Source organism: Fukomys damarensis, unplaced genomic scaffold (assembly GCF_012274545.1).
Source record: "Fukomys damarensis isolate Sample0158 unplaced genomic scaffold, DMR_v1.0_HiC HiC_scaffold_39, whole genome shotgun sequence".
NCBI lineage: Eukaryota > Metazoa > Chordata > Mammalia > Rodentia > Bathyergidae > Fukomys > Fukomys damarensis.
Window position 1 is genome coordinate 126,969,416 of NW_022900951.1, and position 9,298 is coordinate 126,978,713.

A 9,298-nucleotide genomic window follows, 5' to 3' on the forward strand; every position below is an offset into this window, starting at 1 on the left:
TTTTTTTTTTTTTTTTTGGTTTTTTGAGATAGGGTCTCACTATATATGTGAGTTTGACCTGGAATTCACTCTGTAGCCCAGGCTGGTCTCTAACTCACAGTGATTCTCCTGCCTCAGCCTCCTGAGTGCTGGGAGTACAGGAGTGCACCACCACGCCCAGCTCGTCAAACTTTTTTTTAACAAAGGTGCTTTATGTTAACAGAGACTGGAGCTAAATATTGCAGATATCCAAGTGTACTTGTGTTCTAGGGCTGTTGTAATAAAGTTCCTCAAACTGAGCACTTTAAACAATAGAAATGTGCTTTCTCACCATACTCTGCACGCTCAATGTGAGACTAAGGTGTCAATAGGGTGGGCTCCTCCTGGGAACTGCGAGAGAGAATCTGCTCTATGCCCCCTGCCCAGCTTCCGGTTTCTGGCAGTCTTTGGCCTCAATTGGTGTATTCGTCTTCGCGTGGTGTTCTTCCCTGATGTGTCCCTGCCAAGTTTCCTTTTATAAAGATGCCATATTAAATGAGGGCCCATCTCCTTCCAGTACGGCTTCATCTTAACTATTTAAATCTGGAAAGACCATTTGCCAAATTCTGAAGACCAGGTAATTAGGGCTTCAACATGAGCAGGTTGGGAGGAGCAATTCAACCCACAACACCAAAGAAAGATAGTATGAGCCAAGGGTATTTTATGCAGCAAAGTTAACTTTCAAGTCACATTTTGTCACACTGTTAAGCAAGGAGGCAATCCAAGATTACTGAAGTCCAGTAAAAATGACTCAGGAGCCAAATAAAAAGCTCTCATTGGCCAAAGCTGGGATAAATTAGACTTTGATAAGAATAGTAATTGCAATAAATTAAAACTCATTCTATATGTTTAGATCTATATTTTTAATTATACTTTTTAGATCTCTAATCAATCACTCCGTTAGATACAAAAAATAATTTTGGAATCTGAACAATAAAAAGAAATAGTCAAATATTTATCCTGCTTTTTGTAGCAGCTCTTTATAAAAGTGTTCCTGGTAAGGGAAAATCGGAATATCACCAATTTTCAATCCCAAGTGAGTCAAAACATCTAGTCATTCAACATCACAGAGACAGGTGAGACAGGATGGAAGCGAATGATCAAGCCTCCGGATCCAGCCACCAGTCTGCAGCAATACTGAGCAAGGAGGGCCAGACTGACGCAAGACACACCATTCAGGAGTGCTGAGGAAAGGGAAGGCATGGGGTAGGAACCTATAGGAGGTGTGTTGAAAAAGTGGTGAGTGTCTTAATTTTTTAATTAGTACAGTAAAAGATACATAGTCTTTGATCCCCTCAGAATACTTCACCTCACTTTGAACACACTTATCCCATTATTCTTGCCACTTCCTTTTTTTAATGATGCAAAATATTTATTCCAAGTTAGTTATTTTGTGCGATAGCTTTTTCTCCTTAATAGACTCCTGATAACCACAGCTATAACCACAGCTTTTTAAATCTGTACATAATATTATCAAAATGGTCTTAATCTTTGGAATCTCACAAAACTTTATATTTTACAATCCAGCCTGAATATCAAGGCTGTGAGAATAACACCTTTCCTATATCCAAATGTTTTACAGCTGTACCCCAAAAACGAAAACAAAAAACCATATGCTTGGTTAAGGGCTAAAGTTATCTGAGCAGCCCAAAATAAAATAAAATAGCCAAATTATTAGCATTAATTGAATACAATTATACCTTCAGTAGTCACTTTGTCATTGACAACGACTGCTTGAGCACAGGGGTGAGTGCCCCAGGGCTGGTAGTGGAAGCTGCTGTGCACTGCCCATATGTTCTGCATGTGGTCTACAGCCGTGCTACCCTGAATGCGCCCGATCTCGTCTGCCCCTATGTTCTGCATGTGTATTTGAAAAATCTTTCCCACCACACAAACATCTCTGTTAAGGAGGTCACAGGAAAGAACAACAAAAGCTCAACAAGCCAACTGCTCTCTCCTTGGGATGTGATTATTTCCCTATTGCATGAAGTATTCAACATAAGAAAAGGAGAAGGAAAAGAACAATTTCTTTGGTCTATTCCCAAAAACACTCAAGCTGAGTTTACTGGTTCAGATGAACAGTGAACATTTCTGTGCCTACTTCCAGGCATCGTCATCTGATGTCTCACTACTACTTGTTTCCATGTCTGAATCCTCAAACTCTGCTTTACAAGTGCTTCTCCAAGGGGAGAAGAAGCTCAAACTGTGGCTCTGCAAGAAGCCATTCTTTCCAAAGCCATTTATAATCAATAAAAAGTACCAATAACAGGAAAATAATATGACAATGAAAAGTGAATACATAACAGTTATAACCATCAATGTTAATCTCCTCAATTCACCAATCAAAAGAAATAGGCTGGCAGAATGGATTAAAAGGCAAAATCCAACAATATGCTGTATATAAGAAACCCACTTAATCCACAAAGACATTCACAGACTGAGAGTAAAAGGATGGAAAACAGCTCTCCATGTGACAGGAGCCCAGAAAAATTGGGGATAACTCTCTTATTTGCAGACAGAATAAATTTCAAACCAAAATTAATTAAAAGATACAAAGAAGACCACTACATCCTTGTAAAGGGAGCAATACAAGAGGAAGGAATGACAATGATAAATATATATGCACTCAATACTAATGCCCCCAACTATATAAAACAAATATTAATGGATATGAAACATGAAATAAGCATTAATACAATTTTAGTGGGGGACGTCAATACTCCACAGACACAAATAGACAGGTCATATAGACAAAAAGTCAACAATGAAATAAAGGAACTGAACCAAGTCTTAGAACAAATGGACTTAGTAGATGTCTACAGAGTTCCACCCCACAAAATCAGAATATACATTCTTTTCTGATGCACATGAGTAATTCTACAAAATAAACCACATGCTAGCTCATAGAACACGCTTAAGAAAATGCAAAGGAATTGAAGCTATCCCTTCTATTTATCAGACCATAGTGTAATGAATTTGGCAATCAATAGCCTAAGAAACCTCAAGAATTTCACAAACACATGAAAATTAAATAATACCCTGCTGAACAACCATTGGGTCACAGAGGAAATTAAAGAAGAAATTAGTTTCTAAAATTAAATGATAATGCCAATACAGCATACAGGAATCTGTGGGACACAATGAAAGCAGTTCTACGAGGGAAATTTATAGCAGTAAATATCCATACTAGGAAAATAGAGTGAGCTCAAATAAACAACCTAATACTTAACCTTAAGCTGCTAGAAAAAGAAGAGCAATACAGACCAAAAGCTCATACAAGGGAGGAAATTATAAAGATCAGAGCAGAAATCAATGCAATGGAGACTAAGAGAATGATACAAAAAAAAAACAATGAATCAAAGAATTGGTTTTTGGAAAAAAATAAATAAAATTGATAAACCTTTAGCCAACCTTATCAAAAAATGGAAAGAAAAGACTCAAATCCATGCATTCAGGAATGAAAAAGGTGAAGTCACAACAGATCCAGCAGAAATCCAGAGGATCATCAATACCTACTTTGAGAACCTGTACTTTAATAAAATGCAAAACACAGAGAATTCCTAGACACATAAGAACTTCCAAAGTTGAACAAAGATGATATAAAAAGCTTAAACACCCCAATTACATTCAGTGAAATTGAAAATGTAATTAAAACATTGCCAACAAAGAAAAGCCAAGGCCCTGATGGCTTCATTGCTGAATTCTACGAGACATTTAGAGAAGAACTATTGCCAGTACTCTTTAAACTCTTCAATGAAATTAAAAGGGAAGCATTACTTCCAAATTCATTGCTGGAAACAAGTACTACTTATTCCAAAATCAGGGAAAGACCCAACCAAAAAAGAGGACTACAGGCCAATCTCCCTAATGAACATAGATGCAAAAATCCTCAATAATATACTTGCAAACAGAATACAGAACTTCATCAAGAAGATCATACACCCTGACCAAGTCAGATTTATCCCATGAATGCAAGGATGGTTTGACATACATAAATCAATAAATGTAATACACTATATTAACAGAGTCAAGGCCAAAAACTATATGATCATCTCAATAGATGCAGAAAAAGCATTCGACAAAATTCAACACCCATCCATGATAAAAAAAAAAACCCTGCAGAAAATTGGAATAGGTGGTCTTTATCTCAACTTGATGAAGGCTATCTATGAAAAACCAACAGCCAACATCATATTAAATGGCCAAAAACTGAAAACCTTCATGCTAAAAAAATGTCCACAATCAACGCTCTTGTTCAATATAGCTCTGGAAACATTAGCCACAGCAATTATATATGAGAAAGAAATTAAAGCAATAAAGATAAGAAAGGAAGAAGTTAAACTGTCATTATTTGCTGACAACATGATACTCTACATAGAAGATCCAAAAAACTCTGCCAAAAGACTCCTAGACTTAATTGACAGATTCAGTAAAGTAGCTGAATACAGGGTCAACACTCAAAAATTAATAGCTTTCTTGTACACAAATAACAGACTAACAGAGAGAAATTAGAGAAATAATTCCTTTCACAATAGCATCCAAAAAATGAAGTATCTAAGACTCAATCTAACAAAAGAAAGCAAAAGACCTCTACACTGAAAACTACAGCACTCTGAAAAAAGAGATCAAAGAGGATATAAGAAGATGTAAAGACGTCCCTTGCTCCTTGGTAGGAAGAATCAACATAGTGAAAATGGCCATACATCCAAAACTGCTATACAGATTCAATGCAATTCCGTTGAAATTCCAACAGTATATTTCACAGAACTAGAGAAAATAATCCAAAAATTCATTTGGAACCAGAAGAGACCTAGAATAGCTAAAGCCACTCTAGGCAAAAGAGACATGACAGGGGTATCACAATCCCCAATTTGAAACTATACTACAAAGCCACTGCGATAAAAACAGCATGGTACTGGCAAAGAAACAGACCTGAGGATCAGTGAAAGATACAGAAACAACTCCAGATGTACTCAGCTACCTCATCTTTGACAAAAAAGCCAACCATCCTCGGTGGTGGAAAGACAGCCTCTGTAATAAATTGTGTTGGAAAAACTGGCTTTCAACCTGCCAAAGATTAAAACTAGACTTACCTTCCTCCATGCACTAGACTAAAATCGAAGTGGATTAAAGATCTAAATATTAAAACAGAAACACTAAACTTGCTGGAAGATAAGTTAGGTAAAACTCTTGAAGCCATTGGCATAGGAAAAGACTTTATGAACAAATCCTCAGTAGCACAGGAACTAGCACAAAGAATCAACAAGAGGGATCTCATCTTATTAAAAAGCTTCTGCCCTGCAAGAGAAACCACAAACAGAGCTAGGAGACAACCCACAAGGTGGGAAAAAAATTTTTACCAGCTGCTCCTCAGACAAAGGACTATTATCTAGATTACATAAAGAACGCAAAAAAATCAGGACTCCCAAATACAAAGATCCAATTCAAACATGGGCATCTGAAATGAACATACATTTCTCAGACAAACAAGTAAAAGCAGCAAATAAATATAGTAAAAAATGTTCAACAACACTGGTCATTGAGAGATGCAGGTGAACACAACACTGAGATTCTACCTCACCCCAGAAAGAATAGCTGCTCTCAAGAAATCAACCAGTAACAAATACTGGTGGGGTTGTGGGGAGAAAGGAACCCTTCTCCATTGTTGGTGGGAGTGCAGACTGATACAACCACTCTGGAAATCAATATGGAGATAACCTCAAAGAACTAGGATTAGAGATTCCATTTGACCCAGCCATCCCTCTGCTTGGTATCTTTCCAAAAGAATTAAAATAATCATACCACAGTGATATATGCACACCCATGTTTATAGCACCACAGTTTGTAATAGCTAAAACTTGGAATCAGCCCAATTGCACATCAGTTGGAGACTAGATAAAGAAGATGTGGTTTTTCTATAAAATGAAGTATTACTCAGCCATAAAGAATGAGAAACTAGAGTCATTCATAGGAAATGGAGGCATATTGAGGCCATATTCTTAAGTGAAATAAATAAGACACACATGTGTAAATGCTGAGTTGTTTCTCTGGTGTGAAAACCTAAAAGTGTAAATCTGATCCAAATTGTATAACTGATAATGTGAAATGGGAAGAAAGGGGCTAAAGGTATAGGGGAAGTGGGAAGGGTAGGGTAAAGGAAGGAAGAAAAAAGAAAAAATATGAGAAAAGGAAAAAATGAAAACAAAGTCTTTGTAAATAGGGAAGGGTAGAGGGGGTGAAGGGAGAGAAGGGACAAGGGGGAAAAATGAGTACAAAGATCTGTCATGTAAAGGCACAAGACCCCAATGATGAAGATAACTTTACTATATACCTAAAAAGTACCAATAAACTCTGGAAAAAAAAAAAGAACAGAAGTTTAGGAAAGTTGGTAACCAAAGCAGTAGAGCCGAGAGTTTCCTGGCAGGCCAGCTTCAATCCTTTCCCACAAGGGCCTGGGGCTTGCCTGAAGTCCTTCCTGGGCAGCCACACACAAGCAAGTGGCCCTGGCCTGCTTCATGGGACTCTGAGTTAGAATACATGTTTCCAATGGCCAAGCTCCAACAGAGGACAGCTGTCTGCACCAGCACTGGCGCACTCCCAGACCAGCCCAGCCAGCTGGCCAGGGCAGAAGGACAGTTCTTGTCAGCAGGCAGGGCCTCTGGAAGTTCCTCCCTCTAGTGGAAGAGAGGACTCTGGAGGGGCCATCCTGAAAGTCACAAGAGGTGCCTGTTTGGCACCTCTGACAGCCATGCTCTCTGCACCTCAGGCCTCAGTGGAGGGTGAGAGTAAGGCAGTGATCTCTGCCTCTTTTCTGGCTGGATACTCGAGGACATGATAAAATCGAGCTACCCTTCTTATTACTGCTCTCCTGGTGAGCCCTCCAGAGACCCCATCCTCACCTGTTATCACCCAGAGGGGGCCTGAAACTGAGCTAGCTTCAAGGCCTCAGGCAGGCACAGCAGGGAGTTGGAGGAAATGCAAAGGAAACACTCCTAGGTACCACTCAGCCCACAGACTCCTGCTCCTCTCCCAGCTCCCAAGCAGGGGCCTTGTAGGTGGATGGATGGGCACTTCGGTCTGACCCACAGACCACACAGTGACACCAGGCCCACACTTAGCAAATATAGAAGATGCTGCCATCTCTCTTAGATTTCAGGGGACCAGAAAAGAGAGGCATGAGCCAGGAATGACCAAGAAATTCGGAATATGATCAAACCTTGCACTACAAGGTTTTGTTCTAGAACCACAGTTTGCCAGAGGACAGACTCCAGCCATGGACCACAGTGAGCTGGGCACGGTTCATGTGGTACGCAGATTGACTTGGAACTGTACAGAGCTTGATCACAATAAGAAACATTCATGTATAGATTTATGGACTAAACTAAAGCCCTGAAGCCAAGCCAGGTCTATGGCTCCTGCTGTGACACATTTGCCTACCAGTGTTACCATCTGCCTGTATGACTCTGTCTGGCCAATTACATATATTGAACTACAAGGGACTCTGCCTTTTAAGGACGTGGATTCTAGATCACATTAGAATCAAACTTATTACATGGCGCAGACTTGCTGGGGAACTAGCAATTTGCGTGTGGTTTTCATTGCAATTCCATCTCCCTTGTCAGATGAGTAGTCTGCTGTTGCCGTGGAGAATCAGCATTATAATGTGACCTTGATTCTGAGCAGAAATGTACGTTTCCTTGACCATGATTACACAAAATGCGTTGTCTAGGAAACAGCACAGTTCCGGGAACAGGAAGGGCTAGATAATTCTTGGCTTTCGCTAGAAGCCACACAGGGTTACCTTGTACCCAGCAGGGTCTCAGCTTTCCTCGGAAGCCTCTGGGCTTTGTGTTCCTGTGTATGACACAGACCAAGATCAAGAGATGTGGGCGAGAAAGGGACAGGCAGAAGGAGCGAGAGCACTTCCCATCCTCTCCACGCCTGGACAAGCCCTTGCAGCTGCTGCTTGGAGATGGCAGGCTTGCAGTGCACTCTCCCATCGCTTACTGGCAGCTGCTGGGGAGGGGGCAACATTTCTGGCCTCCAGCCCGTTCCTTGCAACCCAACAGAATTCCAGAGCAGGGGAGGTGTGGCACTGGAAGAGGGTCCCACTGGCCTTGGGGATATGTTGGTTTCCCATAGAACATGATCTGAGTCCATCTATGGGAAGTGCCACACACACACTCACAAATCACATATGCACACATGTGTGCACATACCACACACACACACATCCTATTTGTGCCAAGGGCAGATTGCCATGAGAGTATTTTGCAGAGACTGGAGTCTATTGCTGTCTCTATCTACATCAAGCAATCGCTTCTTGGCCTTTTGGCCAAGATCAAGTGTAGTATCTGTATACATCAAGCACATCTTCAGAGCTGCTCACCAGGCCTGCTGTGTCTGAGGACAGCCAGGTGCTCGGGAAGGATGCCCCATCTCTGCATCACCCAACTGCCTCCTTTTTCCTCAGGCATGAGGCCTTCGTGGGCCCTGGGAAGGATCTTCTGTTCTCTCAGCCCTTTGGCTGTCCCCAACTCTTCACCACTCCTCATGCTCCCTGTGGCCCCCTCTGGCCCAGGCCCCTGGCTCCACTGCAGGACCACTGCACATAGGAGGAACATGGCAAATATTATTTGAATCAATATCTGAGGAGGATAAAGAATCATTCCAAGGTGACTAGCAGGGAGAGGGGAGGAGAGAAAATATGTTCTATGGAAAAAGTCAAGTGTTACAGAAGAGTCCAGAGATGACAATGAATCCACTCTAAATCTCAGCATCAAGAAATACCCACATTAACATCACCCAAGGGTGCTAAAGATTAAGACAGACAGACACAGGAATAGGTGGGTGAAACAAGACCACTTTCCCAATATGGAACTAGCCAATGTGCTAAATATTTGGAAGAAGCTAGACACAAAGATCCATATATCATGGGGTTCCACTTCTATGAAACATCTGGAATAGGCAAATGCAGAGATAGTAGATGAGTGATGGGCAGCAGCTGGGGCCTGGAGAATTGAGGAGTAACTGTTAATGGGGACAGAGACTCTTTGTGGTAGCAAAAATGGTCTAAGAGTGTTTAATGGTGGGGGTTGCACAACTCTGTCAATGGAACCACAAGAGACCTAGAATAGCAAAAACCATTATAGGCAACAGTCACATGGCACCAGGTGTAACAATTCCCAATTTGAAACTATACTACAAAGCCACTGTGATAAAAACAGCATGGTACTGGCAAAGAAATAGGCCTGAGGATCAATGGAACAGACTGGAAGAC

The 9,298-nt window shown here is 40.9% G+C and overlaps 1 pseudogene; it reads left to right on the forward strand.

Moving 5' to 3' along the window:
* Positions 1-8,333: 8,333 nt before the first annotated feature.
* On the forward strand, positions 8,334-8,478 carry LOC117284900 (annotated as a pseudogene).
* Positions 8,479-9,298: the final 820 nt, after the last annotated feature.